The sequence below is a fragment of the Solenopsis invicta genome, chromosome 8 (genome assembly GCF_016802725.1).
Source record: "Solenopsis invicta isolate M01_SB chromosome 8, UNIL_Sinv_3.0, whole genome shotgun sequence".
In the NCBI taxonomy this organism is placed as follows: domain Eukaryota; kingdom Metazoa; phylum Arthropoda; class Insecta; order Hymenoptera; family Formicidae; genus Solenopsis; species Solenopsis invicta.
This window is the reverse complement of record NC_052671.1, coordinates 19504809-19512503: the sequence shown is the minus strand read 5'-3', so window position 1 is coordinate 19512503 and position 7695 is coordinate 19504809. Positions and strand designations below refer to the sequence as shown.

At 29.4% G+C, this 7695-nt stretch overlaps 1 long non-coding RNA gene across 1 annotated transcript; it reads left to right on the top strand.

Annotated features, from left to right (window-relative positions):
- The first annotated feature begins 6483 nt into the window (after nt 1–6483).
- LOC120358544 lies at nt 6484–7210 on the top strand. The gene is made up of 2 exons (XR_005575476.1): nt 6484–6684; nt 7084–7210. It is a non-coding gene; the product is annotated as an uncharacterized LOC120358544 (long non-coding RNA).
- Nucleotides 7211–7695: the final 485 nt, after the last annotated feature.

Here is a 7695-nt window from a genome sequence, read left to right as displayed (position 1 = left end):
AAGACCAGTTTTACCAATTCTGATTGACTTGATCGATTAAATTTAAAATTAGTTAACTACGAAACATAATCATATTATTTAAAATTGTATTTTGTTTTTCTTGTTTATTCTGTAAATTTTAGTTTATTAAAATATAATACTTTAAATGTTATTATAAAGTAATTTTTAAAAATAATTTAGAGTGATCAGTTTTAAACTTTGAAGTTAGTAATTTATAAATTTAATCGATCGATTAGATTAATAGGAGTTGGTGATATCAAATCTGTCAAATAATTAAAATCACTTTTTGTCATGTGAATGCAAGATTACTAACACTATCTATTGATTAATTTTTTGCGATGACATTAAAACCACTTCTTACATACGGAGAATACATTGAATGAGAGAAGACTGTTCCATATGAAAAATATGTTACATGCTACAGAAAGTTTGGAACGCAGTTAATTTTAGTTGGTTAGGCGTTTATGCGCACTTTCTCAGTGTGTACAGATAAAATATAATTGTGAACTTTATCGACGATGGGGAGCTGTGTTGCCAAAAATAAGTTGCTGCATCAAAAAAGACAGTGATATTTTTCCTTAATGTTATTGATACTCATCTCCTTTTTAATTTTATAGGAATGTTTCAACCATAAGGCACGTTATTTGAATCTTGCACAAGCGAATTCTTAGAAAGTCTTGAAATACAAACGGCATTGCATTGATTGCATTAGCAACTGTCAAAATTTTATTCTAGACGAAACTCACGAAACACATTCATAGTCTCTCTACGAGATTCAAGGAGGTGATACTAATACAGAATAGAAGTTAATCAGTATTATGCTGAGCGCACATAGGCTCTTAAGTGGCTCTTAAGTCGATATTTATATTTGTCGTACGAAACAATTTTTTTAAGCGTGTTAATTGGCTTATAGATAAGTTCTCTCTCCGCATTACGTGCTTCTCTTCTATGATGGTGTAACGGCTTGTTTCTGTCAGTTCTGCAGCGGAGTACTCATTGTTTGTCCGCCGATGAGACTTTTTATTGACTATAAGTCAAGTAATATTGTTGTAAGTTTGACTAGTCCTGACTGCTAAGGTGATATGTAGAAGAAAATAAAATGTAATTGTATGTTACATTGTTACGAGAAGACATTGGTCTACATATTCCATACCATTTTAAGATTGAATTTGATAGTATTTTTATTTTTTCTTTAAAATTAACAATTATGTTATTTGTATTTATAAAGGTGTATAATAAGATTATAATTATTTTATCAATAAAAATGTGAAATGTAATAAATATGATTGAAAATCTTGCATTATATTAATTAATGATTTATTTCATTCGATATAAATTTTATTACCCAGATAACACAAAGAATCGAAAAAGAATTCTTTTTTGTTTCTTGGATTACAAAATAAATTTTTTTTGTCTCATTTCTGTTCTAAAAGTATTCTGACAAATCTCAAAAGACTTTTTATATTTATATCAGCAATTGTGAATTCTTTTTCAGATTCAAAAAAGAATTTTTTTTTTAATTTATGAGTGAATGAATTAAGGGGTAACACCACCCTTGAGGCTTTAAAATGATACCTAAGTTTGAGAATTTATTGTCGGTAAATGAATAACTTTATATAAAAAAAACTTAAAGGTCTTTATTGTACATATATTGACGAGTAAAAAATATTTTTTTAATTTTTTTTCATGCACAAAATGGCGGCGTATTGGCTCATTTACGAAATCGTTTTTTCTTAAAGATGAATTTTTGCGTGCAAGTTTTCTGCGACATGGTTTATGTTGGAACCAAACAAAAAAAATCTACATTATCTACATATTCAAAACTAAGGAAGTACGTAGGGATTTTTAAAAATATTAATTTTTATCAAAATGGCAGCTATTTATAAAAAAAAGTGCATTTTTTTACCCAAAAATTTGTTGAAAAAATGCTGATTACAAAAAGAGTTTTCAACATTTCGCAAAAAGCCTACGTACTTTTCTGTAGAATAGTTACAAGATTTTGTTAAAATTTCAAGTCAATCGGATAAAAAAGAGTGACGTTGCACGCAAATTTGAAAAACTGTGTTTTGAGAAAAACGTGTTTAAAGTTTTGGTAACTGATTTTTTGTGTATAAAGTTGAAAATTTTTAATTTATCTCTAATCTGCGATGCCTGCTTCATAAAGCTGTCCTTCCACGAGTTCAGCAGCCTCATTATATTTCTTTCTTGTTGCTAATAATGATATTTCTGGTCTCTTTTGCTTCTTGGGTGAGACTGCGCTCGGCAAGTACGACGCGCCGCGCATCCAATTTTTGGCAATAATAATGACAAGTAGTGCCCACCATGAGGTTTCAGACTTGCAAAATTTTCATTAGACTATTATAGCCATCATTATAATAGCAAACAGCCAAATTTGTTGCATAAACACAGAAAAACTAATGGCGTCACATAAAAACAGAAACCGACGCTTCCAAAACTATTTACTGATATAGTACAAGTAATAACATTTATATTGTGTTAGTCAAAGTTCTATTTTTGGTATATAAATAAGACCCAGATATCTACGGAGCATAGGGAAGACGAGGCCGCTCCAAATCGCTTGCAGCTGCTCGGTAGGCGCATAGAGACGATTCATTTAATCAGCTCAAACACTATAATACAGTTTGAATTTTGTTCTAAACTACTTACAGCATATTTTTATAAGTATAAACTAATGATTTAAGCAAAAAAAAATCGATTTTTTCAAACCTCAAGGGTGGTGTTACCCTTTAAGTTCTATCTATTAAGTTTCTATTCTAGAATAATATCTAAAAGTTATTTTAAATTTGCAATGAAAAAAAAGTATCGAAAAATTATAAAAATTATTTTCTGCATCAGAAAGAGAAAATTATTAAGTTTTGACAAAAAAATTGTAACTTTGTTACATATGTAGAGGAAAGTGAGGAAAGACAATACAGTTAAAGGTTTGATGAAGAATGAGGTTTTTGTAATCAACGAACTATTTTTATTTAAATATTCTTTGGATATTCATCTTTTAATGTAATTATCATTAAATAAAATGTTCAGAGAATTATAAACTCTATTTTATAAAAATTAAGATTTTAGAAAAATAAAGAAATAAATTTTTCCCAAAGTGCAATTACATGCAAGTATCAAGCGTCGAATTGCGCAGAAGATTATACGCTATTGAATTATTTTGCAAAATTCAAAATGTATAGGTAAGAATAAAAAGTAAAAATATAAAAAAAAAACACTCGAGTATATTGTTCACGTGATAATACATTCTCAAGTTTTAAAAAAATGAGGAAGTATGTGTAATTACCCAGGGAGAAATGATAGGTCGAATCGACGTCAATTTGACGTCGATGGCGTCTAAAACGTTTCCAAGTCGAGAAATCGACGTCAAATTAACGTCGATGTTTTCCAACAATTTGACGTCGATCATTGATGTCAATCAAACGTCAACAACATTTACAATCTTTGATAGGTTTAGTTAAATAATACCGATAAAAAAATTTAAAAATTGAATAAAAAATTAATTAATTAAAAATTGCATTAAAAGAGATTAAATTAAGTTAAATTAAAAGTTAATTTTTAAAAGTATTGTTTGTATTGTTTTAAATAAGAATGTAATTTTTTTAAATTAGATTTTTAAATTTATGCTAAATAACAAAATAACAATAAGAAAACATATATGAACATTTTATATACATATAATTACGTATATTTTTTACATAAAAATTTTTTACCGGTAATTGAAATTTAAAATTTAATTATGTGTAAAACAGAAAATTAAATTATTACTATTATATTTAATTGTATGTATAGAAAAATTTATTTACATGGTAACATGCTTTAAATTATTTAGATGTTTAGTTTTCCGTTATTCAGTGCATAGAAAAAAGGGGCGCTGCAGAAATAAAATGATAATGGAATCGATGTCAAATTGACATCAATTTGATGTCGAAATCATTTCGATATTAATTTGATAGGTTATTTCTCGTTGAGTTATATAATAATACCGATAAAAAATTGTAAGTTTAATATAATTTAAAAATTGAATAAAAAATAAAGTAATTAAAAATTGCATTAAGAAATTAAATTAAGTTAAATTAAAAGTTAATGTTTGAAAGTATTATTTGCATTGTTTTAAATAAGAATCTAATGTAATCTATTTGACATTTATACATCAATATCTACACTATCTATATTAATTTTTCAAAATCTATAGATAGGGGAGAGACCGGGGCAAATCGTTAGACGGGGTAATTCGATAATTGGAAATATCTTTTTATGGGTACATATTAAAAATTTACTTTAAACACTGTAAACACGTCCTAATGTAACGATGTTGCTAACAAAGATTTGTTGGTAACGGTGTTATATTGAAATCGTAGTAGTGAAAAATGTGTTTTGCGACAGTCGAAGTAATTTCTGATAGTCGGCATTTCTTCGAAATTTAAATAAGATAATAAGGTTTTTTTTTGAAAACTTTGAATGTATCGTGTCCAGTTGAACGTATTTGAAACATTTTGTGTTTACTTTTTGCTGTGTGATGTCTATTTTTGTCGATTATACGCAATAATGCGCACAGTTGATGTTGGGGCTATTCATAATACCGAGCACCGAGGCGATTCGTTATTACTAGAGTCCTATATAGGCTGCGGTCCACTTGACGCTACAAATGCTTCGAAGCGTTTGATTAACCAATCGGAACAACGAATTTTACAAATTGACCAATCAAAAAATACTTAGAAGCGTTTGTAGCGTCAAGTGGACCATAGCCATAAAGAGAGAAGCGACATCAAACCCCCACCACAACCTTCAGTATCCAATTGAGTCCTCCACCGCCATTTTGGGACCGCTTTAACGTCATCAAATACCATTCGTATCATTCTGCAAACAGCTGTGGTCACAATATGGCTGCTCGCTTAGCCAATCAAGTATCAATCAGATTACCAATCAGAGCTTCGGACATCAATGTCGCTTCTCTCTTTATATAGGACTCTAGTTATTACTAATTGCAGCGCCTAACCTAAGTTGGGTAACCCTAACCCTTCGGCTGTGTTACGAACATCTGCGCTACGCAGAGTTAAACATTGAAGTAAAGTTCTTCATTGATTTAGTTCAAACATAATAATATTGTGTCTTTTAGTACATAGAACATGAATATGAATATAAAATCGTCGCTCTTAAGCAGGTAAAAAGTTATAAAGCGTTAAAGATTGACACTTGTGAGGTTAGAAAATCTGTTACACCGATGGCATAAAAGAACATGCGAACGTGTATGTTTGCATTTGTTTTTTGTATACCTACATCCTTTTTTAAATAAAAGAAAGTTTTAACAACAGTTTTTTTACAGACTTTCAACTTAAAATACAAATTTCGGAATATTTCCGGACTAGTTACGAATTACCCCGGGCTTGGGGCTATTCTTAATTCTTGACATTGATCGACATTTTTATATGTACTTTAAAGCAAGTACATTTTCATGTTCTATTTATATCGGCATTGTGAAAAGGAAGGTTCAACCTTTCAAACCGGCTTAGGTTTTTTTTTTTAATTAATATAGGACTCAGGAGACACAAAAGAAAAAAAGATCTAACGATTTGCCCCGGTCTCCCTATATATTATATATTATGTTTTATTTTTCTAATTATTAATAAATTTTTTTTAATTTTATAAATTGTTTAAGTGTAATGCATAATATAAAAATTTTTAAAAATTTTAAATCAGTTGCATTAAGAATTCTAAATACTCACAGCAACTACATATAGGAATACTGACATTAGTAGCGAGAAATGATACGCTGAGACGCTGAGAATTCTTGTGTGCTATTTTTAAATAAAAAGCTATTTTGATAAAATAACACAATCATTTTAATAATTTGTACAATTGTTCGAAAACTATTTTTTTTTCTTGACAGTTGTTTATTAACTGCCAAAAAAAGCATAGCCTTTGGACAATTTTACAAATTTTTTAATGTGATTTATAGTGTTGTCATCAAAAAATCTCTTTATTTAAAAATGACACAAGAATTGTCAGCGTCTCACATCACATTAAAATTTGATTTAATCATAATTTATGAAATCCTGTAATTTTGGATTGAAATGATAGATTTAATAAGTGAGTGCTGGCGCTACCGCTAGGCGGCCACGTCGCGGTGGATCTTCTCGTAAGTCGAATGCGGCCACAGGCTTTATATCTAGGCACCACCGCGGCCGATTTTCCAGCTCATACTTCAGTGAAACTTAGAAGCTGCTTATTGTAACTTCGAGACGAATATTCGCTTTTGTTCTTTTTATACGTGATGTGTGTGTGTGTGGAATAGTGTTAACATTTTATATTATTTACATGTAAATAACAATTTGTGTTGTTATTTAATCTTGTACATGAATTAAATGTTTAATTTAAATTTAATCTTTTTTAATCCTTTTAAACAAAAAGAATATAAAAAATACTTTTTTTGTAAATTAAACATTTATTATGTTTACATTAATGTATTCTGTTTTAATAAATCTATCTAGGTTTCGATCTTATTTTTAATCGATCTTAATACCGTATTTTTGGTTTAGAAATCCCGATCGATTCAAATTACTTTTTTTTAAATCGGTTTTAATTCGGCATGTGTAGCGACTGTTGCGCGTCCCTAGCGGCCTCGAACAGAATCTTCCAAGTCATGTATCGATGCGATTCAAAGATCGGGTGCGTATGCGAGTTATGAAATGAATTTTGTAATAAACATTAGCAACGTAATTGATTATGTTGGAGGTGGTTTGAGAGCGTATGTTGAAGGGGAGAATGTACTGAAGGCAAATCACCTTATGTATGTTGGAATAATTTCCAAAAAAGTAGAGGAAATAAAAATAATGTCCTTGTGCTTAAAAAGCTCGCATTTGTTTGGTCCACCACACGAAATTAATTTAGTTATTAATATAGTTAATAGAATAAATATATCTTGCATATGTTCCTGCAAAGCAGGCCAGTCTGATAAATGTAAACATAGTGTTGCTTTATTAATGCATTTAACTAGGTAAGTAACATTAACAATTTTATTTTTATATTTTGTGATGCATAGACTAATTTATTTTCACATTCTTGAAGAACTGCTATCGAAGATATCGAAAAATCAAGCTGTATAGACGTAAAACAAAAATGAGGAAAATTAAAAGGAAATGCAAATTTGATGTATGAAGTTACACCAATAAAGAAATTTTGTCATGATATTCAACAGGATGCTCCACAAAATATTGAAAGTATTCCAGAGCATGTACTAAATAATGTTTTTCAAATTTTATTACAAAGTAAGAAATTTATGCTTAAAAAATAAAATTAATATATATGTATATTCATACGTAAAAAATATGTACAAAATTTTTTAGGCGCTCCAGAAAGTGAATTAAGTAAAACAATTAAAGGATACAGAAGTTCTGTTAATAATAAACCTAATAAACCTAAATAATATGCAAACAAAACAAAAAAACATGCAAACACTAGCAAACAAATGGCACCTTCAAAATTGTTATATCTGTTAGTCCGACAGCTGGCGGCGCGGAAGTCATGTTTCAAACTCATGCAATTTTTTATATGCACATGTAATCATATAGCGTTTTTCATTAGGAAAACTAGTGCGCACTGAATGTGCACTTGCTGCAGGTAATTGGGCGTTTCCGTTGGCACCGTCATCGCGCGAACCGAAACGTCCAATTACCAGCG